General features: G+C 52.0%; 1 pseudogene; it reads right to left on the bottom strand.

Moving 5' to 3' along the window:
- Nucleotides 1-2: 2 nt before the first annotated feature.
- Nucleotides 3-26428, bottom strand: LOC138991831 (cytoplasmic tRNA 2-thiolation protein 1-like; annotated as a pseudogene).
- Between the last annotated feature and the right edge of the window lie 1391 nt (nt 26429-27819).

The raw sequence follows: 27819 nt of genomic DNA, 5'->3' as shown, positions 1-27819 counted from the left end.
CTTCAAGAGACCTAGAGGTTATAGGTGAGAGAGCCTCTTAGAGACTGAGACCCTTAGGGACATGGATTGGGGGACAGAATAGAGGTCAGAGACCAGAGGGGCAGGGTCTGGGCTGGGGTGGGGTCGGGGGGCTCCTTGGTGGCTGGAGAGGATGCTGAGAAAGGCTCAGGGCTTGCCTTGATGTCTCCTGTCTGGTGGAGTGGGGGTGGCATCTGGCTTCCTTGTCACTCACCGAGGCCTTTTATCCCTGGTCTGAGTAGCTGGCCCTGCTCCTTCCTCCACCCTTCTGAGGTTTTTTTTTTTCTTTTTTTTTTAATTGCCTATTTCCCACTCCAGGATCCCCGTCCCATCTCCTCCCATCTCCTCTCTGGCCAGAGAAGCAGCCATAATTGTTCACGAGAACCTGCCTACCTGGCGGGGGAAGGTGTTATAATCTGGGAGGAACTCAGGGAGGGGGGACTCTGGGGCAGGGTGGACAGGGTGGGGTGGGGGAGGGACTCGGGGGAAGGTGCTGGGAGGGGCCGGGAGAGGGAGGGACAGAGGTAGAGAGAGAGAGAGAGGCTGCCCCGGCAGCAGAGAGAGGCGAGGAAATGTGAGAGAAGTAGCAATAGGAAGGCAGAGGGAGAGGGAGAGGAATACGGGCCAGAGAGATGTGTGAGAGGTGGAGAGAATTTAGGGAGATGGAGACTAGAGACGGGGAAGGAGGAGGCAGACAGAACAAGACAAGATGGGTGGGGGCAGGGCGCAGGGATAGGGATTCACGGAGAGATGAGAGTGGGAAGAGTGAGAGACAGAAGCAGAGAAACAGAAGGAAGGAGGGGAAGACAGAACAGAAACAGGCAGAGAGAAGGAGGAAAAAGCACACAGAGAGAAAGGAAGCAGAGGCGCCCCACCCTCCAAAGACACACATGAGGGATGGCAGCAGAGATGACGGGAGGAGACCCAGAGAGGACGAGGAAGCATGCAGAGATCCCGAGAAGAGACCAGGCGGAGGACGGGGGAGAGGGAGAGGGAGCGGAGGCCACAGGGGGCACTTGAGAAAAAGGGGAGACGGGGAGGCAGAGATGAGAGATGACAGCTGCAGAGGGACAGAGGGGGCAAGGGGTGGGGCTGGGAGTTGGCAGGAGGCGGGAGGTGCCAGGGGCACCAAGGTTCTGGCTGTCCTGTCTCCCACACGTCCTCATTCTGTGGTCCTCGCGGTCCTGAAAGGTAGGGCAGCGAGAGTCAGGGCAGAACAGGTGCCTCACAACTCAGGCTCTGCAGAGAGGTCAGGGAGAGTGGGATAGAAGGACCCAGAAAGAGTTGGGACTGAGACCCAGGGAGAGGGGGTCAGAGACCCAGGGAGAGCAGGAGAGACAGAGTGATGAGATGGGGAATGGGCTTGGGTTTGGGGGACCCATCCTAACTGTTGGGCAGGGCCCTGCCACCCTCAACTCCTCCCCCAGCCTCTTAAATTCCCTAATGACTGCAATTTGTCTCAAGGCAGTCAGTCTGGGTCTGGACCACCTCACGGTGACTCAGGAGGTCAGCTGTCTGCACTCTCCCCACTGCCCTCCAGTGCCCCCTCTCCTGGGGGTCTGGCTCCCATACCACTTTCCTCCCCTTTCCACCTGGACTGCTGCTCCCCCGCTCCCTTGCAGAGGCGCTCAGCACCCCCTTCAACTGTTGTCCCTTCAACTGGCTTTGCAGAGAAGCCACACTGCTTCAGGCTGAAAACCTTGGTTCAGGCCCTGGTAGACCAGAAGGGTGAAATGCACAAATAGAAGCCTTTCTGCCAAGAAAGAATTCTCTGTGGACAAGGTGGCGGTGGGGAGGGGTGGGGAGGAGTGGGGTGGGGTGGATGGGGTAGGGGTGGAACAGGCAGCTGCTCTGGGAGGGCTCAGATGCTGTAGTGCGTTTTGTTTTTGTTTTGGCATGCAGAATCTTAGTTCCTCGACCAGGGATTGAACCCCTGTCCCCCCTGCATCAAGAGCATGGTGGTTTTTTGTTTATAATTTATTTTAATTTTAATTTCATTTGCTGTTTTACATTCCATTTTATAATTTATTTTTAATTGGAGGATAATTGCTTTACAGCATGTTAGTTTCTGCCTGTATAACAACGTGAGTCAGCCTTATGTATAAATATATCCCCTCTCTCTTGAGCTTCCCTCCCGCCCCTGTCCCACCCCTCTAGGTCATCACAGAGCACTGAGCTGAGCTCCCTGTGCTATAAAGCAGCTTCCCACTAGCTCGTTTACACGTGCTCAGTGGTGTCTGACTCTTGGCGGCCCCATGGACTGTAGCTCACCAGGCTCCTTTGTCCTCAGTATTCTTTAGGCAAGAATACTGGAGTGGGTTGCTGTGCCCTCCTTCAGGGAATCTTCCCAACCCAGGGATCGGACCCCTGTCCTCAGCATTGGCAGGCGGATTCTTCACTGCTGTACTGCCAGGGAGGTCCCAGAAGGCTGTAATTTGAAGGACTCACAGGGATCCTCTGCTGAGCTGGAAGATAAACCTGAGATTTCTTCCTAGAAAGAATACTCAGCTTAAGCAGAAGGCCTCAGTGAAACCCAGGGAGCCCAGGACAAAAGTGCTGGGGATGTGGCCACAAACAGGGCTCCGTTAACCGGCTCACCCCCCACCTATCCCAGCCCCTCGCCCCCTCAGCGTTGCTGCCAGGTTATTCTTTCCCTTCCAGCCACACTCTGTTCTTGGCTGCCTTGCTCCCACTCCACCCATTATGGGGGTCCTCAAAAAATATTTGATGAGTGAATGACTGGACATACGGCCACAGTCCTTGCCTTCCGGGAGCTCACAGTCTGGCAGGAAAGGTCAAAGACGCAACGGGAAACTCAGTCCGGTGTGATGTGTGTCCTGATTGGATGGAGAGGACTATTGAAGGTTCTGATGAAGCCCCAGGAGTAGGGAAAGGGCTCCCAGACGGTGGGCTTTCTAAGTCGGGCACTGCGGATGAGTAGGAGTTCACCAGGGGGATGGACAGAGTGAGGAGAGCAGCTCTGAGTAGAGCTCTTCACATGGGAGGATGGTGAGGAGCTCAGAGTGCTAGAGGGAGAAGAGATCCCCCAGTGATTCTGAGCAGCGGAGAGAAGAGCCCTTAGGGTCCTCACTGCAGACCTGGGCTGCCTCTTAGGGGAGCTGTCTCGTTAGAGACAGCAGTGGGGGGTCGCTAGCACTGACGGAAGGTGCTGGAAACCAGAGCACTGTCCCACTCACATGGGGAGACTGAATAGAGTGAAAAGACCCGGGGCGTCTGCTCAAGACCCCAAGGAAGATCCTCAGCTTCGGGGGCAAAGGGCCGAGAAGGAGAAATGGAAGAGCTGAGGAGGAAACAAGGAGAGGATGGCGTCAGGGGAGCTGAGACGAATTTTAAGAAGAGGAAAAAAAAAGAATTTTAAGAAGAGAGTGGCACGAGGGTTGGACCCAGCGAGGTGGCCACCGGGACTGGGAACTTTGTTTCTTGTCTTTTCTTTTGGCCTTTGTGGCATGTGGCATCTTACGTCCCCGGCCAGGGATCGAACCCGGGTGCCCTACACTGCACTCAACCACTGGACCACCGGAAAAGTCGTCATTACATCACTAAGTGTACAGTCCAGTGGCGGAAATCCCTTCACTTGGTTGTGCAACCATTACCATCATCTGTCTCCAAAACCTTTTCATCTTCTCGGACTGCATGTCTGTCCCCATGAAACACCAGCTCCCCATCCTCCCTGCCCCAAGCCCTGGTAGAGTCCATTCTACTTTCTGTCTCTCTGAATTTGACTCTGAAATAGGTATTTCGTGTTTCAGTGAGCATAATGTTCTCCAGGTTCACGTGCCATGCTGTAACACATCAGAATTTCCTTCCTTTTTTCTTTTTGGCAGTGCTGGGTCTTCAGTGCTGCACGCGGGCTTTCTCTAGTTGTGGCAAGTGGCGGCTCCTCTCTAGTTGCGGTGCGTGGGCTTCTCATTGTGGTGGTTTCTCTTGTTGCCGAGCACGGGTTTCAGGGGTTGTGGTGCATGGGGCTTAGTTGCTCTGTGGCGTGTGGAATCTTCCCGGACCAGGGATCGAACCCGTGTCGCCTACACTGGCAGGTGGATCCTTAACCACTGGACCACCAGGGAAGTCTTCCTTTCTTTTTCTTTTCTCCTTCCTTTTAAAGGCTGGATCATACATCTTTGTATGGATGGGCCACATTTTGTGTATCCAGGTAACTATTTTTTAAGAGTTATTTTGGGCGCAGGTTATTGACATTTTAGGGACAAGTGTTTATTTGTATTTTTTGGCCGTGCTGGGTCTTTTCTGCAGTGCGTGGGCTTCTCATTGCAGTGGCTTCTCTCGTTGCGGAGCACGGGCTCTAGGCACGTGGGCTCAGTAGTTGCAGTTCCCACGGTCTACAGCACAGGCTCAACAGTTGTGGCGCGCGGGCTTAGTTGCTCCGTGGCATGTGGGATTTCCTGGTAGTCCAGTGGTTAAGAATCCACCTTGCAATGCAGGGGACACTGGATCGATCCCTGGTCTGGGAGATCCCAGGTAACTTTCTTAATGTGGGTTAGTTTCTTTCATTCCTCCTTCCCTGCCCCCACCTGCCTATCTCCCTTTCTTCCTCTCCCTCCTTCCCTTCAATAAGTATTTCTTGAGTACCTACTATACATCAGTCACGGTTCTAAGTGCTGGAAAGTGGAAAGTGTGTTCAACTCTTTGCGACCTCAGGGACTATATAGTCCATGGAATTCTCCAGGCCAGAATACTGGAGTGGGTAGCCTTTCCCTTCTCCAGTGGATCTTCCCAACCCAGGGATCGAACCCAGGTCTCCCACGTTTGCGGGTGGATTCTTTACCAGCTGAGCCACAAGGGAAGCCCAAGAATGGAGTGGGTAGCCTATCCCTTCTCCAGTGGATCTTCCCGACTCAGGAATCGAACTGGGGTCTCCTGCATTGCAGGCGAATTCTTTTCCAGCTGAGCTATCAGGGAAGCCTTCTAAGTGCTGAGGATATGGCAATAAACAAAGTAGACAGAGATCTCTGCCTCACTGATACTTAAACCCTGGAAGCAAAAGAAAGTTAAATATAATATATAATATCACAAGTCATGAGTGCTAAGAAGAAGAAAGCAGGGAGGGGACTTCCCTGGTGGTCTAGTGGTTAAGACTTCACCACTATCTGTAGGGAGCAGGGGTTCGATGCCTGGTCGGGGAAGAGCTAAGATCCCACATGCCACACAGGCAAAAAAACAAAAACAGAAAACAGAAACAATATTCTAACAAATTCAATAAAGACTTCAAAAATGGTCCACATCAAAAAAAAAAAAATCTTAAAAAAAGAAAGCAGGGAGGAGGTCAGGGGGAAGGCACTCTTTGAGCAAAGACCTAAAGGTCGGGAGTGACATGGGGGTGGGGAGACCCTGTGGGGGGGATGGCCTCACCTGCAAAGGTTCTGGGGTGTAAGGGGTCTGATGTGCCTGGGGACCAGCAAGAAGGCCAGTGTAGCTGGAGAAGCTGAGCCAGGGGAGAGAAGAGAAGGGAATGAGTGCAGTGAGGCCGTGGAAAGTCCACCTTCCCTGGGCTAGGTACTATCCTGAGCCGGGTTTACAGCCTGAGGAAGGAGGCTGGGGGAGTGGGGAGTGGCCCGTCCAAGGTCAATCAGCGGGTAAGCCCCGGAAGGCGGGCGGCGCACTGGGCTTCCCGACCCTCTGAACCCTCACTATTGTCTCCGTGATTTGAGCGTCAGTTTCATCTGAGCCCTTACTTGTGTGTCCAACGCTGTTTTAACGCATGTTTCGTCAATTACCTCGCCGAACCCTTCTCACGGCCTCATGAGAAAGGTGCTCTTATTATCCTCGGCACGCAGGTGGGGAAGGGGAGCCGCCCGTCCACGGTTACGCAAAGCGGAACGGTGGCACCGTCGTCCGAACCCAGGCGGCGGGCTCTTCCCCACCGCAGGGAGCCGGATGCCTGAGAACGCAGGGGCGGAGGGTGAGCCTCCCCGGAGCGGGAATTAGCTCCAGACGGAAGGAAGGACGCCTCTCCCATTGTTCGGGAAGGAAGCAGGAAGGGGTGGGGGTCAGGTGGCCGGGAGGCTAGGGCCTGCTCATCCCGTCTCCAGGGGGCACCTGCTTGGGGAGGTAAGGGTGGCGAGTAGGTTCCCAGGTAAGGTTGGCGACCAGGAATTAAACAGCGGCGTCTTCTGAGCAGCTGGATGGCTCTTGTTCCGTTTGCCTCCAGCAAAGTGCAGGGCTGGGTGATTGGGAGGAGGGATGCTGAGAGAGGGGAGATTAAGACAGTGGAGGGGCGGGGTGGTGGGGGTGGCGTTATGAGGGCCGACTGTGAGTGTAAAGGAGGCGCAGACAGAAGGGGTCGGTTGGTGGAGAGGTCGGGGTCCAGGTCCTGCAGAGCTCTGGAAGCATGGGAGGGAGGCTGTGGTCAGGGAGTGGGATGTGGGATTTTGTGGGTTTTTAGAGGTGGAGCTCCTCTGGATGCAGATAGAGGCCAGGGTGTGACTTTGGGAATAAGTGATGGGGGAGGTAGACTCTGGCCGCCTCCGGGGACTGTGAAACCCCGTGGGGCGGGGGTCCTCTTTCCAGGGGGCTCCTGACTCCCTGTCAGCAAATGCCTGTCTTAACCTCCACTTATAACTACAAATCTGGCAGGTTGTCTAGGACTTTGCCTGTGTTATCGCCTTTAATTCTTGCAGGAGCTTTATGAAATTGGGGTTAGGGTTAGTGTTAGGATAATGTGAGAGATGAGGAAACCGGGCTCTCAGACAGAAGTCCCTTGTGCAAATGGCGTTAGCTGGGGTCAGAATTTGGGTCATCTGGCTGTTAAACGCTATGACATTCAGTCTCCAAATCTGTCTCCGTGCTGCCATGGGCCAGGAGTTCTCAGCTGCATCCTTATCTCCTGGTACAGCCCCAGAGAGTGCCTGCAGAGAATGGTCTGGAATGTGCAAATCGGCTTTGGGACTTCCCTGGTGGTCCAGTGGTTAGGACTTAACTCTTTGATTTCAGGGGGCATGGGTTTGATCCTGAGTCAGGGAACTAAGATCTTCTTGTTCAGTCACCAAGTCGTGTCCCACTCTTTGTGACCCCATGGACTGCAGCCTGCCAGGCTTCCCTGTCCTTCACCAGCTCCCGGAGTTTACTCAAACTCATGTCCATTGGGTCAGTGATACCATCCAACCATCTCATCCTCTGCCGCTCCCTTTTCCTCCTGCCCTCAATCTTTCCAGCATCAGGGTCTTTTCCAATGAGTCGCCTCTTTGAATCAGGTGGCCAAAGTACTGGAGCTTCAGCATCAATCCTTCTAAGATCTGCAGCTGCCAGACAGACAAATGAGCCAGTCCCTCAGCTTTGCCTTCTGTCCCCCATCAGCTTTTGGTTGACAGTTTCTCTAGTGCCATCCAAGCGCCACATCTCACTTATCCCCTGCACCAGCCCTAGAGGTGCATATAATCACTCCCATTCTACAGATGAGGAAACTGAGAGAAAAGAAGGTCAATTGCCCAACAAGCAAGGGGTGGAGCTGGGACTCGAACCCCAGCCTGTCTGACTCCATAGCCCTCTGCTGCTGACCTCACATGTCCCTAAGATTACCCAAAGTCTCTCTGGATAATCCCTTAGATGGCTCTGAGTCAGCACCTGTATCTGCTACGTGCCAGGCCGCTTCTGTGTGCATGCCTGGGCGCCCCTGATGCTCTGTCAACCACCAAATATCTCTGCCCCGCCTCCCTCTCCTGTCTCCATCATCAAGCACTTGTTTCCATCTGTAGGTGACGACACCACCCTCTCCCCAATTGCTTCCTTCAAAAGCTGGGAGTGGTCCTTGATCCCGCCCTCACTCCCACTTCCCACTTTGGCAATTCCTGTCACCTTAGCGCCAAAATAGACATCAAAGCCACCCACTGACTTCCTCTCACTCACCCTCGTCCAGGCTACCCTTATCTCTCACCTGGACGGGTGCCGTAGCCTCCAAACTCGTCTCCCTGCTTCCAAATTTGAACCCTGTTTCCACCTCCCCCCTACGCCCACCCCACACTAAGTCCATTCTCCACTTGGCAGGCAGTGCATTCTTAAAATATAAAATGGTATCATGTTAGAATCTGCTTAAAACCCATCTGTGATTTCCCACTGCAGTTATAATAAAACCTCAACACTTCCAAGGCACTCTTGTCTGGCTTTCTGTCCGTCTTTCCAGCCTCAACATTCTACCATGCCTGTGCCTCAGGGCCCCCTGGGCTTCTTTGATTTTCCTGACATGGTACAGGGCCCCCCACCTCACTGCCTGACTTTGCTGTTCCCGCCACCTGGGACACACGTCCCATCACTCTGCCCACGGTCACTTTCTCTGGAGTTGACGTTCCCTTCTGGTTTCTGTCTCAGCCCCTTGCTGCTTTCTTTTCCTCATTTTAATCTATGATGGCCTTCTGTGTTTGCTGCCTTATTTATTGTTGCTCTTGTTTTCTTCTCTATGGCATTTATCACTGTCCAATGTCCCTCATCTTTTATTTACTTCCTTTTCTGTGTAGTCTGTCTCCCACAGTTTGAGTGCCAACTCTGACAGGGAAGGGGGGTTTGCCTGTTTTCTCTGCTTCTTTTCCCTGGCACATAGTATGTGTTCAGCAAACTTTTATGGACTGAAGGAACATTTCTCTCATTCAAACCAAGGCTTCATGAAGGCAGGGACCCTGTCTAACAAGTTCACCGCTGAATTCTTAAGAGCCCACTCTGGTCCCTGACATGTGCAGTGGCTCTATGAAAACAGGCTGGATGAGATTAAGGGTATCGAGAGACTTCTCTCCAGAATCTCTGCACCCAATGCCTCTACATCTTCAGACCTGACAGTGGTCTCCAGTTACACAGTCCTGGGAGAACACACACAGTGGGGAAGATGGGGAAGCCCATCTTTCTGAGATTGGGTCCCATCCTTGCAGGAAAGAATGCTCCTGACTCCAGGTGGTGGTACCCTAGGGCATGGGAATTTCTGGCTCACCAACTTGGGTCCTTTCCCAGACATTCAATAAGTATAAAGGACCCCTTGTGTTTATGTAGGAGCTGCCTCTCCAAGGTCTTCCCTGGTAGGCTAGCTGGTAAAGGATCTGCCTGCCATGCAGGAGACCCCAGTTTCATTCCTTGTGAAGATCCTCTGAAGAAGGGTTAGGCTACCCACTCCAGTATTCTTGGGCTTCCCTGGTGGCTCAGACTGTAGGGAATCCACCTGCAATGTGGGAGACCTGGGTTCAATCCCTGGGTTGGGAAGATCCCCTGGAGGAGGGCATGGCAACCCACTCCAGTATTCTTGCCTGGAGAATCCCCATGGACGGAGGAGCCTGGCGGGCTACAGTGCCTGGGGTGGTAGCACACAGCACAGCCTTCTCCAAGGCCATAGACCTCAGAAAAGCCCCGCTCCACGGTGACTCCGGCTTCTTGTCTCAGCAACACCCGTGCCCCGCCCTCCATGTTTACCACGGCTTTCCCTCTCAGCAAGACTCTCTTGTGATCACCACTGCCATCTGCCTAAGTGGCAAACATCTTTATTTCTGTTTAGGAGAAGCTTCTCTTGTATTTACAGGGTTTGGGGGTTTATTTTGTTTTGTTTTTAGTGGGGGGTGTGCATGGAGCGGTTATGCAGGAGCTCTTACGCTTATAAAACAACACCTTAGACTTGAGCAGGATTTCCAGGCTTCTTACATAGCCCTCATATCTGTTCCCACCGTCCCCACCTCCTTATGGTTTTGGCTTCTTCCTGGCCTCCTTGCTTTTAAGTATCTTCCTTCCCCACAGTCCTCCTAGAGGCAGCCACAGAAGGCTTTAAAAAAAAAATATATATATATATTTTTTGGTTTTGCCCTGGCCTGAGGCATGTGGTATCCTGGTTCCCTGACCAGGGAATGAACCTGTGCCCCTCTGCCTAGGAAGCACCGTCTTAACCCACTGGACCGCCAGGGAAGTCCCCAGAAGGCTCTCTTTGAACAAGCCTTGTCAGCTCTAAGCCCTTCTGCCTTGTGCAACGGCATTCTGACCCTAGGGGGTAGGGGCGTCGCCGCCCACCCCCATCGGCACCAGAAGCAGCCATTCCTCCGCCGGGGCTCAGGGGTTCATGGTGCGCCCTGGCCTGCAGGCCTTTCCACCGGCTGTTTTCTCCGCCACAGGTGCAGTCGTCCCCCTCCCACCCTTTTCCCGTGCTCATTCTTACTCATCTGGATCCTGGTTTAAACACTACCTCTTTCAGAAAGCATTCCGCGACGCCCCACGCTGAGTTAGTCGCCCCACCTCTGGGCTTCCCTGGGCCCTTACTGATCTCCGCCTTGACGCCTATCCCACCCGGTCTTGATTTGCCAGAGTCGGTGCGCACTGCCTCCCCGCATCAGACAGGGAGCCCGTCGAGGGCAGGGATTGGGGCTGACTCAGCTGTATCCCCACGAATCCCCTGCAGGACCCGGCTCCTGCGAGGTGCCCGGGCAGATGTTTGTCTCGTGAATAAAGGATGATCCTTATCACTCCTCTGTTCCCAAATCTCCGTGGCTTCCTGCGACCTGGCCCCTCCTTCATCTCTCCTCTGCTCACCCGCCTCCACCACTCTCCTGCCTCCCTTGGAGCTTTTTTTTTGGGGGGGGCATATAATTTTATATAATGATACATAGAGATATATTCATACCTATATCTAGATATATTCATACCTATCTATACCTATATCTATCCATTAGATCCATTATATCTATATATCCATTGTATCTATGTATGTTTATAGAGTCAGAGACATAGAAATGGTTCCACTTATATAAAATGCTTAAAACAGTAATTATCATGTAGAAAGTAGTCCATACTGTTGTTGCTGTTCTATTATCAATATCATGTATACACATAGATATATCGACCATCAGTTCAGTTCAGTTGCTCAGTCACGTCTGACTCTTTGTGACCCCATGAACCGCAGCACACCAGGCCTCCCTGTCCATCACCAACTCCCGGAGTTTACCCAAACTCATGTCCACTGAGTCAGTGATGCCATCCAGCCATCTCATCCTCTGTCTTCCCCTTCTCCTCCTGCCCTCAGTCTTTCCCTTGGAGATTGCACGTGTGGTTTCGCAGCCAGCAGAGGTCTTCCCCGTCCACCCTACTTAAATGTTTGACGTGATCGATCGATCAATTTATCACCATCTGAAATGCTACATATTCTACTTATTTTATTCCTTTTTGGGCCTCTCCCGTGAGGGCAGGCTTTTGTTTTGTTCATTGCTGTCACAAATTGAGTGATCCATAAATATTTACAGAATGAATGGATGGATGCACAGACACATGTGTCTTCGGGTCATGGAATTTTTCCAGTGTTCATATGGGACCTTCAGGTTTCTGCCAGACTGTTTATCTCACCCTTGGATCCAGGCTGGCTGGGGCCAGAGGGACCGGTGTGTGTGTGTGTGTGTGTGTGTGGCGGGGAGGGGGCAGGTGTGTGTGTGTGTGTGTGGCGGGAGGGGCAGGTATGTGTGTGTGTGTGTGCGGGAGGGGCAGGGGTGTGGGTGTGTTTCTGGCGGGGAGGGGCAGGGTGTGTGTGTGTGTGTGGCGGGGAGGGCAGGGGTGTGTGTGTGTGTGTGGTGGGGAGGGGGCAGGGGTGTGTGTGTGTGTGTGGTGGGGAGGGGGCAGGGGTGTGTGTGTGTGTGTGTGTGTGGCGGGGAGGGGGCAGGCGAGGAGAGGGAGGAGGAGACAGCAGAGTTCACCAAGGCAGGGGTGTGTGTGTGTGTGTGTGTGTGTGTGTGTGTGTGTGTGGGGGGGGGGCAGGCGAGGAGAGGGAGGAGGAGACAGCAGAGTTCACCAAGGCAGGGGTGTGTGTGTGTGTGTGTGTGTGTGTGTGTGTGTGTGTGTGTGTGGCGGGGAGGGGGCAGGCGAGGAGAGGGAGGAGGAGACAGCAGAGTTCACCAAGGCAGGGGTGTGTGTGTGTGTGTGTGTGTGTGTGTGTGTGTGTGGCGGGAGGGGGCAGGCGAGAGAGGGAGGAGGAGACAGCAGAGTTCACCAAGGCAGGGGTGTGTGTGTGTGTGTGTGTGTGTGTGTGTGTGTGTGTGTGGGAGGGGGGGGCGAGGCGAGGAGAGGGAGGAGGAGACAGCAGAGTTCACCAAGGCAGGGGTGTGTGTGTGTGTGTGTGTGTGTGTGTGTGTGTGCGGGGAGGGCAGGCGAGGAGAGGGAGGAGGAGACAGCAGAGTTCACCAAGGCAGGGGTGTGTGTGTGTGTGTGTGTGTGTGTGTGTGTGTGTGGGGGAGGGGCAGGCGAGGAGAGGGAGGAGGAGACAGCAGAGTTCACCAAGGCAGGGGTGTGTGTGTGTGTGTGTGTGTGTGTGGCGGGGAGGGGGCAGGCGAGGAGAGGGAGGAGGAGACAGCAGAGTTCACCAAGGCAGGGTGTGTGTGTGTGTGTGTGTGTGTGTGTGTGTGGGGGGGGGGGGGCAGGCGAGGAGAGGGAGGAGGAGACAGCAGAGTTCACCAAGGCAGGGTGTGTGTGTGTGTGTGTGTGTGTGTGTGTGTGTGGCGGGGAGGGGGCAGGCGAGGAGAGGGAGGAGGAGACAGCAGAGTTCACCAAGGCAGGGGTGTGTGTGTGTGTGTGTGTGTGTGTGTGGCGGGGAGGAGGCAGGCGAGGAGAGGGAGGAGGAGACAGCAGAGTTCACCAAGGCCGACGGGAAGGAAACAGATCTGCTCTAAGGTGCCGGCCACGGACGCACGGTGTGGTCATAGTGACCTCTTGTGGCTGGAGCTGAGAACAGCGTCTTCCTCAGCTCTTCGAGGCTCTCTGGTCCCACTGGCGACAGAACTGTGGTTGAGTCTCAGTGGAGATGGACTGTAAGCATAACATACACACAGGATTTTGAATCCTTAGTATAAAAAAAAAAAGGTTAAATTTCTCAAGGTTTAGGGATTAGATTTTATATAGTGCCTGAAGAACTACGGATGGAGGTTCGTGACATTGTACAGGAGGCAGGGATCAAGACCATCCCCAAGAAAAAGAAATGTAAAAAGTCAAAATGGTTGTCTGAGGAGGCCTTACAAATAGCTGTGAAGAGAAGCTAAAGGCACAGGAGAAAAGGAAACATATACCCATTTGAATGCAGAGTTCCAAAGAACAGCAAGGAGAGATAAGAAAGCCTTCCTCAGTGATCAATGCAAAGAAACAGATGAAAACAACAGAATGGGAAAGACTAGAGAGCTCTTCAAGAAAATTGGAGATACCAAGGAAACATTTCATGCAAAGATGGGTACAATAAAGGACAGAAATGGTGTGGACCTAACAGAAGCAGAGGATATTAAGAAGAGGTGGCAAGAATACACAGAAGAACTATACAAAAAAGATCTTCAAGACCCAGATAATCACAATGGTATGATTACTCACCTAGAGCCAGACATCCTGGAATGCGAAGTCAAGTGGGCCTTAGGAACTATCGCTACGAACAGAGCTAGTGGAGGTGATGGAATTCCAGTTGAGTTATTTCGAATTTTGTAAAAGTGCTGCACTCAATATGCCAGCAAATTTGGAAAACTCAACAGTGGCCACAGGACTGGAAAAGGTCAGTTTCCATTCAAATCCCAAAGAAAGGCAATACCAAAGAATGCTCAAATTACGGCACAATTGCACTCATTTCACACGCTAGTAAAGTAACACTCAGAATTCTCCCAGCCAGGTGAACTTCCAGATATCAAGCTGGATTTAGAAAAGGAAGAGGAACCAGAGATCAAATTGCCAACATCCGTTGGATCATCAACAAAGCAAGAGAGTTCCAGAAAAACATTGACTTCTGCTTTATTGACTATGCCAAAGCCTTTGACTGTGTGGATCACAACAAACTGGAAAATTCTTCAAGAGAAGGGAATACCAGACCACCTGATCTGCCTCCTGAGAAATCTGTGTGCAGGTCAGGAAGCAACAGTTAGAACTGGACATAGAAAAACAGACTGGTTCCAAATAGGAAAAGGAGTACCTCAAGGCTGTATATTGTCACCCTGCTTATTTAACTTATATGCAGAGTACATCATGAGAAACGCTGGGCTGGAAGAAGCAAAAGCTGGAATCAAGATTGCTGGGAGAAATATCAGTAACCTCAGATATGCAGATGACACCAACCTTTATGGCAGAAAGAGAAGAAGAACTAAAGAGCCTCTTGATGAAAGTGAAAGAGGAGAGTGAAAAAGTTGGTTTAAAACTTAACATTCAGAAAAGTAAGATCATGGCATCTGGTCCTGTCAGGAAGCATTGAACAGGAGGCTTCCTGTGTGTTGTTTTGGACCTGTCAGGAATTCTCTGTTCCTTATTAATTCCTGAATATTCAGGAATTGGGTGGGGGGGTGGGGGCTAGGGAATCCAGGCATTTCCTTCGTTAGTTTTTCTATACGGTGATAAGTACACTCTTCCTTTTTATGAACCATATGGTAAAAGTGATTATTTACAACTCTCTCTCTCCTTAATAAGGATTGCCTATGTTTTGTAAGTCTGGAATTTTAATCTTTATCTTTGCTGAGAATAACTACAGTACATATGCCCACACCATGTTGATTAAAACACATTTGCTCCATCAGAACTCTGGTCCCCATGTCTTTCTTTCTCTCACTCTCTCTCTCTCTCTCTCTCTCTCTCTCTCTCTCTCTCTCTCAGGCTGATCCCCTGGAGCACAGAGGCTCTCTGAGTTCACTTTCCTGCCCGGGCTTCTGAGACCCTCTTGAGAAGGCGCTCTGTGCCTTCACCCCATTGAGAGGGCGCCTGAGGCCTCCATGAACAATAAAGCCCCGTGCAGGGGCTTTATTGGCTTTCTGCGTAAACCAAGGAATATCAGCCTTTTTCTTTCTCCTTTACTTTCTTATCGGTTGACTCCGGACCACCAGGTTCCAGTCCATTAAAGGACCTCAACATGGTCCCATCACTTTATGGCAAATAGATGGGGAAACAGTGGCAGACTTTATTTTTAGGGGCTCCAAAATCACTGCAGATGGTAACTGCAGCCATGAAATTGAAAGATGCTTGCTCCTTGGAAGAAAAGTTATGACTCACCTAGACAGCATATTAAAAAGCAGAGACACTCCTTTGCCAACAAAGGTCCGTCTAGTCAAGGCTATGGTTTTTCTAGTAGTCATGAATGGATGTGAGAGTTGGACCATAAAGAAAGCTGAGCACCGAAGAATTAATGCTTTGGAACTGTGGTGTTGGAGAAGAATCTTGAGAGTCCCTTGGACAGTCCTTCCCTTCATTGGAAGGACTGATGCTGAAGGTTAAACTTCAATACTTTGGCCACCTAATGTGAAAAACTGACTCATCTGAAAAGACCCTAATGATGGGAGGAGAAGGGGACGACAGAGGATGAGATGGTTGGATGGCATCACAGACTCTGGAAGCTGGTGATGGACAGGGACGTCTGGCCTATTGCAGTCCATGGGGTCGCAAAGAGTCGGACATGATTGAGTGACTGAACTGACACATTAACATAGTAATATTTTGGATATCTGTTGTTGTTGTTCAGTTGCTAAGTCGTGTCTGACTCTTTGTGACCGCATGGACTGCATCACATCAGGCCTCCCTGTCCATCACCATCTCCCAGACTTTGCTCAAACTCATGTCCATTGAGTTGGTGATGCCATCCAACCATCTCATCCTCTGTCACCCCCCTTCTCCTCCTGCCCTCAATCTTTTCCAGCCTCAGGGTCTTTTCCAGTGAGTCAGCTCTTTACATCATGTGGGCATAGTATTGGAGCTTCAGCTTCAGCACCAGACCATCCAATGAATATTCAGGACTGATTTCCTTTAGGATGGGCTGGTTTGATCTTGCAGTCCAAGGGACTCTCAAGAGTCTCCAACACCACAGTTCAAAAATATCAGTTCTTCAGTGCTCAGCCTTCTTTATGGTCCAACTCTCACATCCATACATGACCACTGGAAAAACCATAGTTTTGACTCTATGGACCTATGTCAACAAAGTGATGTCTCTACTTTTTTTTTTTTTTTTGACAAAGTCATGTCTCTGCTTTTTAATATACTGTCTAGATTGGTCATAACTTTTCTTCCAAGAAGTAAGCGTCCTTTATTTTCATGGCTGCAGTCACCATTTGCAGCGATTTTGGAGCCCCCCAAAATAAAGTCTGCCACTGTTTCCCCATCTATTTGCCATGAAGTGGAGGGACCGAATGCCATGATATTACTTTTCTGAATGTTGAGTTTTTTTTTTTTTTTCTCATTTTACTGTGCTTTGCTTTAGTGAACTTTATAGATACATGTTTTTTTTGTTTGTTTTTTTTTCCTTGTTAATTTTCTGTTTAGTTGATCTATCCATAGGTGTGAGTGGGGTATTAAAGTCTCCCACTATTATTGTGTTATTGTTAATTTCTCCTTTCATACTTGTTAGCATTTGTCTTACATACTGCGGTGCTCCCATGTTGGGTGGATATATATTTATAATTGTTATATCTTCTTCTTGGATTGATCCTTTGATCATTATGTAGTGGCCTTCTTTGTCTCTTTTCACAGCCTTTGTTTTACAGTCTAATTTATCTGATACGAGTATTGTGACTCCTGCTTTCTTTTGGTCCCAATTTGCATGGAAAATCTTTTTCCCGCCCTTCACTTTCAGTCTGTATGTGTCCCCTGTTTTGAGGTGGGTCTCTTGTAGACAACATATGTAGGGGTCTTGTTTTTGTATCCATTCAGCCAGTCTTTGTCTTTTGGTTGGGGCATTCAACCCATTTACGTTTAAGGTAATTACTGATAAGTATGATCCCGTTGCCATTTACTTTATTGTTTTGGGTTCGAGTTTATACACCATTTTTGTGTTTCCTGTCTAGAGAATATCCTTTAGTATTTGTTGGAGAGCTGGTTTGGTGGTGCAGAATTCTCTCAGCTTTTGCTTGTCTGAAAAGCTTTTGATTCCTCCTTCATACTTGAATGAGATCCTTGCTGGGTACAATAATCTGGGCTGTAGGTTATTTTCTTTCATCATTTTAAGTATGTCTTGCCATTCCCTCCTGGCTTGAAGAGTTTCTATTGAAAGATCAGCTGTTATCCTTATGGGAATTCCCTTGTGTGTTATTTGTTGTTTTTCCCTTGCTGCTTTTAATATTTGTTCTTTGTGTTTGATCTTTGTTAATTTGATTAATATGTGTCTTGGGGTGTTTCTCCTTGGGTTTATCCTGTTTGGGACTCTCTGGGTTTCTTGGACTTGGGTGATTATTTCCTTCCTCATTTTAGGAAGTTTTCAACTATTATCTCCTCAAGTATTTTCTCATGGTCTTTCTTTTTGTCTTCTTCTTCTGGAACCCCTATGATTCGAATGTTGTAGCGTTTAATATTGTCCTGGAGGATGTCTCTACTTTTTAATACACCGTAATAAAATATATTATTAACATTTCACCTGTTTCCTCCCCTCCTTAAAAATATAGCTACAGAAAAATCTTTAAATTACATATATGGCTCATATTATTAATATATTTCTGTTGGTTAGTGTTGTTCTAAACTACAACAGAAGTCTAATCAACCACCCACCTCCTGATGTGAAGGGGGTAACTCGATTAAAGAAAAGTCCCTTGCCCAAAACCACAAGGTGAATCAGTGGCTGATCTGCAGCAAGGGCCCAAGTCCCCTGACTTCCAGCAGGCGGCACAGCAAAAAGGGTGAATAGCCCCAGCTTCTTCACTGATTTACAGCTTTGTGACCTTGGGAAGTCACTTCACATCTCTGAGCCCAAAATTCACTATTTGTAAAATTAGGGATCAAAACACAGTCTATCGTATCACTGAGCTTAACGCAAGGAAGGAGTGCTCCGCAAGGGCCTGGCAAACTAGAACTGGGAAATGGGCTTCTGCCTAAGCGAGACCTTGCAGGACCCACCCTGGCTACCACCGCATTTCAACTCTTGCTATTCTCCTCCCTGCCCGCTCTGCTCTGGCCACACCACCTGGCTGTTGTTTCCTGGACTTATCAACTTTATTCCCACCCTTGGGCTCTTGTATCAGCAGTTCCTTCTGCCTGGAAAGTTCTTTCCCAAGATGGCTATATGATTTTTTTTTTTTTGGCTGCCTTCAGTCTTAGTTAACTCAGGATCTTTTGTTGCAGCCCAAAGACTCTCTAGTTGTGGTGGGTGGGCTCAGTAGTTGTGGTGCTGTGGTGTGGGTGTGTGGGAGGGTGGTTTAGCTGCCCCCTGACATGTGAGATCTTAGTTCCCACAAGAGGGATCAAACCTGTGTCTCCTGCATTGCAAGACAGATTCTTAACCACTGGACCACCAGGACAGTCCCGATAGCTTTATGATTCACTCCTTTGCTTCACTCAGGTCTCTGCTCAAATGTGACCTCCTCAAAGAGGCCATGCCCTGACCCCTATGGACACTGGCACTCACTATCTCTCTCTCTAATCCTGCTTTATTTTTATTTGTTGTGTTAATCACTATCTGACATTATATATTCATTGACTTATTGTCTGTTTCTCCCAGACTGTGAACCTCATGGCAGCCGGGGGTTTTGTCTTTTGCTCACTGCAGTATTCCTAGCCCTTGGCACATGGGCCACAGATGAACTGCTCAATACGTGTTTGTTGAACGAATAATTAACCTAATGGTCGATTAATTCACAGGGGACTCCAAGCATCTGTTCCCGGCCCTCCAGCCCAATCTAAATAGGAAAAGAGAGACCCAAAGAGTGTGGATGGCCAGAGGCCAGGACCCAGCAGCTGGGGTTTGGGAGACTCCCAATGTCCTGGGCTGGGCAGGGCAGGAGGAGAGATTCAGGAACGCTTCCAGGAGGCCCCTGGAGGATGTGAGCAGGAAGATGGGAAAGGAGGGCATTTCTAACAAAGGAGCAGCCCAGCAAAGCTTGGAGGTGGGACTGAGGACATCAAGCCTCCTCAGGAGTCAGGCAGGCAGTTTCTGAGCCTTACACCTATCTGGATTGGCAGGGCAGAAACCCCAAAATCGAGCGCCCCCTGGTGGCCAAACCTTAGTGTGAACAGCCAAGTCTGACATTTATTGAGCGCTTTATCAAACATTCACAACAATGCTTTGGTGGGAGGCCTTGATTCCATTTTCAGCGGAGCAAACGGAAGATTTGAGAGGTTAAGTCACTGACCCAAGCTCACCCAGCTCTGCCTCTAGAATCTGAAGTCTGGAGAGCCGCCCCAGTTGCTCTTCATCCATCAGAGATTCAGGAGGTAGTGGGAATAAGGACTAATTCCACCGTCTTGAAGAGCCTCAGGTGGGGCTCCAGAGAGGTGACCCCAGGCCAGTTATGGGCCTCGGGCTACAGCCAATGAGATCGTGGTGCGGGTGAAATGAGATGGCCCAGCGCCTGCAGTACACCCAGCGCTCACACAGAAACACCATGAGTGCTGTAACTGACATGTCCATCCAGCGGTGTGGTTGTGCTTAGCCCACTACAGGCAAACACGATAATCAGGCGGGCAGTAGGCGATCGAGAAGGCTTAGGGCTAGCTATCTGAGCACGTCCAGAACCCCACAGAGGTACAGGCAAGCCTGTACAGCAGCCCCCTAATTCCCACTCACTCAGGAATGGAGGTCGTTTAGTGCTCCCCTCTCTGAGACCTAGGAGTCCCCAGCCCCCAGCCCCAGGAGCCCAGAGCCCCAGCGTCTGCAGGATCGCAGGTTAACAGGTTCCGTCTCTCTCCCAGCTGCACACGAAGCCCGGGCTCAGGTAACTCGGGTTCATTCCGTGTCATTTATAGGCGGCCCCGTGCCCCCACGGCGCTGGATCCCCGCGGGGAACTGGAGTCTCTAGAAGTCGGGGACCGGCTCGGAAGTCGGCGGTCGGGACGGCTGCGGCTCCCGTGGCGGCCCTCTCGCCCAGCCCCGGCGCCCGCCCGCCGATGGCCAGGCGGGGCCGGCCGCGGTTCAGGCCGTCCAGGAGAGCGCAGGCCTGGCAGAGCGCGCGCTGGCCAGCGCCCGCAGCGGGAGCAGGCGCCCGAGGCGGCGGGGGTCGCTGTCGGGGCCAGCGCCAGGCGCCGGCCGAGTGCACCAGGTCCAGCACCGCCGGCGGCCGCGCCGCCTCCAGCATCTTGAGCAGGTCGCGTGCGTGGCGCGGAAGGCCTCGGGCGCGTACGCGCCTCCTCGGAGAAGTAGTCCAGGCGGCGGAAGTGCGCGTACAGCACCACCTCCTTCTGCGATGCCAGCTGCAGCGGGCGGCAGCGCGGCAGGGCGCCCCCTCGCCGGGAGCCCAGGCCCCGCCCGCGCGCCAGCCGGCCCGCGTCGCCCCGCAGGAAGTTCATGAGCACCGTCTCCGCCATGTCGTCCGCGTTGTGTCCTGAGGGAGGGGAGACGGGAGCTGTGAGGAGGGGGCCGGGGCCGGTGAGGCCGCGGAAGGAGACCCCGGGGCATCGCGGGGCGGCCTGCGGGAGGCTGCGGGGGACCCGGCGAGAAACAAGAGGGCGACGCACCCAGGCTCCCGTGGAGCAACCCGGGGTGCCTCATTTACCCCCCACTTATCGCAGACCAAGCCCTCTGCTAGCAGTGAAAGTCCTTTAGGCTACAACTATCATTTCAGAGCTTCCCTGGTGGCACAGAAGGTAAAGAATCTGCATGCAGTGCGGGAGACCTGGGTTTGATCCCTGGGTCGGGAAGACTGTCATTTCAGTCTCAATTAAAAGTGTACTAAAGGGAATTAATTCCCTGGTGGTCCAGTAGTTAGGACCCTGTGCTTTGGATGCTGAGAGACCAGGTTCAATCGTTAGTTGGAGAACCAAAATCCCATAAGGCCAAAATACCCTCCCCCCCCCCGCCACCACCACCAACAAAAAAATGTACTTCAGACTACACGGAAGTCATTTAATGGAGATGGGAAAGAGGACTGTTGTAGTAAGCAGAATCCCCCACCCCCCCAACCTGAAAATATATTGGGTCCCATGGTGAAAGAGATAAAGATTGCATATAGAATGAGGGTTACTAATCAGCCTAGCTGAGCCAAGTGGGCCCCAGGGTAATGACAGGGGTCCTTAAAGTTAAAGAGTCAGGATGGAAGATGTGGGAACACAAGCAAGGTCAGACCATGCAAGATGAGGACTCAGCTGCTGGCTTTGAAGCTGGAAGAAGGAGGCCTCCAAGAGGTAGCCTCTAAAAACTGGAAGAGGCAAGAAAATGGACTTTACAGTAGATTCTTCAGAGGAATGCCAACCAGTGAGACCTCTGCCTGAACTTTAATCTCCAGATCTAACCTAATGCATTTGTGTGTGTGTGTTTTTTGTGTGTGTGTGTTGTTTTAAGCCACTCAATTTGTGGTGATTTGTTACAGCAGCCATAGAAAACTCATAGTAGTTGACAGAAGTGCCTTTGATGGCACAGACTGCAATGTTTTTGTGTTGTCTTTGTTTAGAGGGACCAGGGAGAAAGCAAGGGAATATTTACACAGCATTAAAAAAAAAAGCACTGGTTCTGACAACCATCGTGGCTCACCTGGACTACCCACAGCTGCCACCCTCCAAGCTCATGTCCTTTGCTCTGCCCTTGCCTCTCCAACCCAGGCGCCTCACCCCTGCTCTACTGTGCTTTTCAGAGCCTTTGTCAGCCATTTCCCCATTGCTCAAAGGATCAGATGTTAACGCCTCACCATCAAAAGGGGAAAGTGGATCTGAACTCCACCCACTGCTCTGGTCTTCCTGGGGCCCCTCAGACTGGCCCGAGCACAGATGGTTCCCTCTGCCTGGAACAACCTCCACCCCCCTCAAACATCACTCCTCTTCACCTCCTCACCCAGAGCCCCCGGATCTCAAAAGCCCTCCCTCATCCCCTCTCTCCACACCATAAGGTCCTCTTTTTGCTCCATGTAATTTTTCCCAGTAGCATTTATGACCGTTTATCATTTTATATTTGGACTGTGCAAAGGTGCGGGCTTAGGTCTGTCCCGGGCATTGCTGTATTCTCAGCCACAGCCTGATGAGGATGTGAGCGTATTTAATATAAATGTGTGTAGTGCCTACTCTATATATTAATAACAGCTTGGAGCTGGCATTTAGTAGAAACCCGGTGGTTGTCTGTTGAAGGAATGGATGAGAGCGAGAGAAGAAAAGAGAGTTATGGAAAAGAAGAGGTGCCAACAAGAAAAAGAAGTTACGAGGCAGAGAGATACTTTCCAGCGATAGAGATGGATTCTGAAGAGAGACAGCTGGGGGCCATGAGACCAAGAGTATTAGAGACGATTACAGATAAGTAAAGACTCAAAGACCTAATACCCAGAGACTAACTCCTGCCACTCGCTTCTCCCACCTCCCACCCTCCTTGCCAAGCTGTGCAGACCAAGAGAGCGGCCAAGACTCAAAGTCTTTGTGATGCCCAGCCCATCCTGTTTCCTTCCGCCCGCACCACCCTGGCAGTAACCTGTACTTTCAGGCCCCATTCTGGAGCATGCGCACATGCCCTTCTCCGTGTTCGGTGCTTTCCTCTAGGCCATTCATAGTCTCCATTACCACTTGGGCACGCACTGCAGCGCCCTTACAGTGCCCTATCCCGCGCATGCGCCCCTCCCACCATGCCCCCTCTGGGTCGCGCCTGCGCTCACCGGTCACGACGTGCGTGGCTCCCACGAGGCGTGCCCCTTCCTCCAGCGCGCGGCGCCTCAGCACCCCGCAGAAGGTGCAACAGGCGCGGCTGCGGCCAGAGCCGGCCGTGCTGCGGGCCACAGCGTCCATCGTCCAGCCCCCGAAGAGGTCAGCGTAGGCCACGACGGTGAGCGGGAGCTCCCAGCGTGCCGCCTGCCGCCGGACAGCCGCCAGCGCCGCGTCCCGGTAGCCGCCGATGCCCTCGTCCACCGCCACGAGGTGCAGCGAGATGCCCAGGCGCGGGGCCAGCTCGCGCAGCACGTGCGCCAGCACCGTGGAGTCCTTGCCGCCCGAGGCGCCCACGGCCACCACGGCGCCAGGCGGCAGCAGGCGGCCCGCGATGACCGTGTGCAGCACCTCGGCCTCGAAGGCGGTGCAGAAGCAGGCGCCACACAGCGCCTGGCCGGAGCGCGGACGGCGGAGGGCGGCGCGCGCCTTGTGGCAAGAGGCGCACTGCGGGGCGGGCATCGTGGGGTCCTGGAGAGGCGGGAGGGGTCGGCTTCTCCTGGATGGGTGGAGAGGGGAGGCGGGTTACACGTGGATTCTGGATTACGGGTCGTTGCTTACAGAGGGTAGTGTCCCTGCCGAGAATAGTGGGGACCAGGTAGGCTTCTTCCAGAGTAGTTGTAGTAGTTAGTAGTTTAGTCGCTAAGTCGTGTCCGACTCTTGCGATCCCTTGGACAGGAGCTGCCAGGCTCCTGTCCATGGGATTCTCCAGGCAAGAATACTGGAGTGGGTTGCCATTTCCTTCTCCATCTTCCAGAGTAAGGGAGGGTTATATGTATACAGTTGACCCCTGAACAACGCGAGGATTGGGAGTACAACCAAATTCCACATAACTTTGCAGTCGGCCTTCCATATCTTCCCTGTTCCAAGTCCAAGGATTCAACTAAACTGCGGATGGTGTAGTATTGTATGTATTTATTGGAAAAAAAAAAAAAAAGTCTGAGTCTCAGTGGAGCAGTTCAAACTCATGTTGTTCAAGGGTCAACTGTTTGACCCTTGAAGGTTTAAGGAGGCTAGTGCCTCCAGGAAGGCTTCTTGGATTACACCCATTACACACCAAGGAGAGAGAAGTAGCTGGTTGGGGGTGAAGGGTGGAGGGGAGAGGGAGAGATAGGCAAGTTAGGTTGGATTCTGTTTGGAGGGATGGAGGTGCATATTAAGGACCCGTTTCACAGTCTCCGGGGAAGCCATCCCTCTTACAACCCTGATCAGAAGGACAGGTCACTGACCTGGGCTTCCAGGGCTGCTCAGAGAGCTTGGGAAGGGTCAGCGATCTAAGAACAGAAAGAGGCAAGGGGACTGCCAGCAGTTCTGTTAGGGGAAGGGGGATAAACAGGAAAGACCAACTGAATTTCACTTTGGTGGGGGTGGGATGCTGTCTCTAGGAATGGGTCCCGACTGTATCCTCTGAAAGGCAGGGCAGTCATCTCAGAATCTCCTGTAAGCTTCTGTGGCCTTATCAAGAGATGGATCAGCCCATCTTTGACTCCTTCTGTTCCCCCCACCTCATTCCTCCCCACCCAGCCACAATTCCCTCTCTTCTTGGACCCACCTGCCAGGGGAACCCATAAGAACCCACCAGACTGAGTCCCTCCCCTCCAGGGCACCATCATCTCCGGGCTGGACTATCATGGTGCAGTAGCTTCTGAGCAGTTCATCCTGTTCCCAGGATTTCCCATAGAGTGTGGAATCATTTTATGTGACTCGCATGCTTACTGTCTATAACACCAGTTAGGTGCCAATGCAACTCAGCTGTCTGACAGGCATCGCAGAACCCAGATTCCTGATCCCCCTTCCCAAACCTGCTTCTCTCAGCTCTGTCCCTCCAGCTACTCAAGGCAGGAGCTTTGTGTCCCAGGACACTGGGCTGCTTTCTCCATCCCTCTTAACTCTCCCTGTAGGTGATTCCAAATTGCAATGTAAGGTCTCAACCTTTCCTCCAAATGCCCCACTGAGAATGTACCTGGGGCATGTCCTCAAATCTCAAACCCCATACATCCAACTAGAATGGGGCAAATCCTGTTTGTAGCTTCAGAACAGACCCAGAAGCCCAGCACTCCTTAGCATCTCCACAGCTGCGACCCTGGTCTGAACCATGTCTCTCTCCTGGATACTGCAGGAGGCTCCTCCTTGGTCTCCTTCCCCTCCCCTCCCCTCCTCTACACACGAAATTGTCCACAAAACTGCCCAGGGTCTTCTCTACATCCTCCCATGCATCTCACCTCACCCCTGCCTCTGGCTTGATTCTCCCTCGCTCCCCTCGTTTGCCTCCTGCTCAGCCTCTTTTGGAGAGGCACCTTCGTGGTTCCCAGGTCCTGCCCAACTCGTTTTCCTTGTGGGTGACTGAATCACGATGTCCATCAGGCTCGTCCTTCAAATGTCCCATTGAAGATACCCACCGGTTCTCCAGAATCCTAGGTACCCAAACTGACCAGTTCCCTGCTCCCCATGGAGAAACCTATTCTTGCCCGGCTGTTCCCTGCTTGCTGAGAGTACCACATCTCCACCCAGCTCCTCCGTAGGACAGGACATAAAGTTACTCTGGACTCATCTCTCTTCTCCCCCTAAATCTACAGTCACTAGGGCCCAGGAACCTGCCTCCTGAATGAGGAAGACCCCACCAGAAAATGAGTCTGCAGGTTTTCAGTGGCTCATAGGCCATGAAACAGCTTTAATTTTAATTCTGAGAGAGATGGGGAGTCATGGGAGGGTTCTGTGCAAAGGAGGCAAATGATCTGACTTAGGTTTTAAAAGTTTCCCTTTGGCTGCTGTATGGGGAACAGACTGTGGCAGGCAGGGAGGCCAGAGAGGAGGCTATGGTGATCGTCAGTGAGATGATGTTGGCCTGGACTGGGGTGCTGGCAGTGGCGATGACAAGAAAAGGTGGGGTTTTGGATCTATTTTGAAGGTAGGGTCCATAGGACTTGCACAAGACTTGGATTGGGGTGGGGTCATGAGAAAAGAGAGGAATGAAGAATGATTTGGAGGCTTGGGCCTGAGCACCTGGGAGGATGATGGCAACATTTAGTTGTGGAGGAGGCTGACTAGAATTCCATTTGGACACGTCAGATTTGAAACGTGTATTAAGCATCTTCCCCTCGAAAATTTTATAGACCCCAGGCTGGCTCAGGCGCCCCCTCTGGGGTCGCAGAGCCCCTTGTATGCCTCCATCCCAACCGGATCACGACGCTACCCTTCATGGTGACAGGCCTGTCACCCTTCCCCTGTCCTGTGAGCTCACTACAGGCAGGGAGGGACAGGGTCTGCCTCAGTCACCACTGACTCCCCCTGCCTTGCAAGGGATTTGGCAAAGGATCGGGGCTCAGTAAAGATCTGTACGCTGAGGGAATAAGCGCTCCCAGAAGGCGGGGCCCAGACCCCAAGTGCGACGCCTCCGGATCGCAGCTTTGTCAGAATGATGGGTAGTGTGTAACATCATTCTATCAAGACGGATTTCAGGACAGTGTAGGGACCTCCTGGAAGTATCCAGTTGGGGGTGAGGGCAGGGAAATGGTCGAATTTCCCCGAGCCCACGCGGGGGAGAGGGGTGGGCGGGCCAGAGACAAGCTGGACCGCAGAGCCCACAGTGAGGATTCCGGTCAGTAGGCCTCTGGGATACAAGCGTTGGGACGTCAGAGGCGAATGTTATCATCCCCGGAGAGTTCCTCAACCTTCGCACGGCACCGCAACAAAGAACGGGCGCTCAGGGGCCGACCAGGTCCGGGAGGAAATAACTCACCTGAGTAGAACGCGGTGCTGGATCGTCCAAACTGCCTAACACGCGGAACTCCTGTACGGAAGTGGCTCCGAGACTACGACTCCCACAAGGGTTTGGGCGCTGTATTGCCTACGGCTCCCATAGCCCCACGCGACGGCTCCACCTGAAGCAGCGGTGGTTATTGAGGCCCTCGGCCTACAACTCCCAGCAGTCCCTGCGGCCCCTTATTTCAATCTGCCTACTACTCCCAAAATCCACTGCGCTGTTTCCTTCTGCGCCTGCGCATGGGCAAGGGACGCGGAGCGCGTACTGTTAACTAGGGTAGTGAGTTGTTACCGTGCCGGACCCTTAAAAGGCGAAGTGGCTGCATTCGATTATCTGCTTTTGTGGGATTACGATAGGCTTTTAGAAAGACTATAGAGCACATTGGACTTCCTTGGTGGCTCAGACAGTAAAGCGTCTGCCTACAGTGCGGGAGACCCGGTTTCAATCCCTGGGTGGGGAAGATGCCCTGGAGAAGGAAATGGCAACCCACTCCAGAACTCTTGCCTGGAAAATCCCATGGACGGAGGAGCCTGGTAGGCTACAGTCCATGGGGTCGCAAAGAGTCGGACACGACTGAGCGACTTCACTTTCACTTTGTTTCATAGAGCACATTATTTTTGCCCTTTGAGTTTGGGTCGCAGCCATGTGAATCTTGTCCTCCACATTTTTTTTTTTTTTGGAATGCGATGGTGCTTAGCACCCCCCTTGCCGAGGCCTTTGCCACCCTTCCCACGACCAGACATGGTTGCTGTCGCAATCTGTCCTCCACATTTTATTGGTAAAAGCAGTAATGAGCTCAGTCCAGATTCAAGAGGAAGACGTAATAAATTTCGTTGTGTAATAAACGAAGTTTATTACTATTTTGCCTTAAGGAAGTGGTGGGATTGTTTGGAGCTCTTTGGAAACTAGTACCTACAGCTACTTATCTGTCTGTCAACTGCTCCCTCTATTTGATGAGGGGGATTAGCCCTTTCTGTCAGGCATGTTCAGAAAATGAAATGGGATCATATATGTTAAGGGATAGAACAAAGCTTTCACCTTACCCAGTGCTTGGACCAGTGTGTCAACAGCCTAGCGTTTTCCAAAAAACATTCCTGAGGGTGGCCAGAAGGTCAAGGAAGACGAACAGAGATCTTCTTTTCCCTGGAGTCCCTCCTCCCAGGTAGACCTGGCCCTTCCCGGCACGTCTGACATATTGTTGACCCTCCTGAATCCAGACCGAGGGTCCTTGTTCTTTGTGGTCAACCTCCCCTCCCCCTCCCCAAGGCTGCAGACATTCCGAGTCACCAATCAACTCCGAATCAGCACCACGGATAGCGGCATCGCCGTTGCCTAGGGATCCCCAGAAACCAGAGAGAACCCAAGGGGTGCAGAGGTGGGGTTGGTCACAGACAGAGCCCAGAGCTTGGTAGCTGGTGGAGGATCCCCAGCACAGTGGGAGAGTGAATGGGATTGGGAACATGGTACCTGAGCGTCCAGGGTCATCTGCAGAACTCACACCACTTGTGAGACCCTGAAAGTCCCCA

The sequence above is a fragment of the Bos mutus genome, chromosome 18, assembly GCF_027580195.1.
Source record: "Bos mutus isolate GX-2022 chromosome 18, NWIPB_WYAK_1.1, whole genome shotgun sequence".
In the NCBI taxonomy this organism is placed as follows: Eukaryota; Metazoa; Chordata; class Mammalia; order Artiodactyla; family Bovidae; genus Bos; species Bos mutus.
This window is presented reverse-complemented; position numbering and strand designations above follow the sequence as displayed.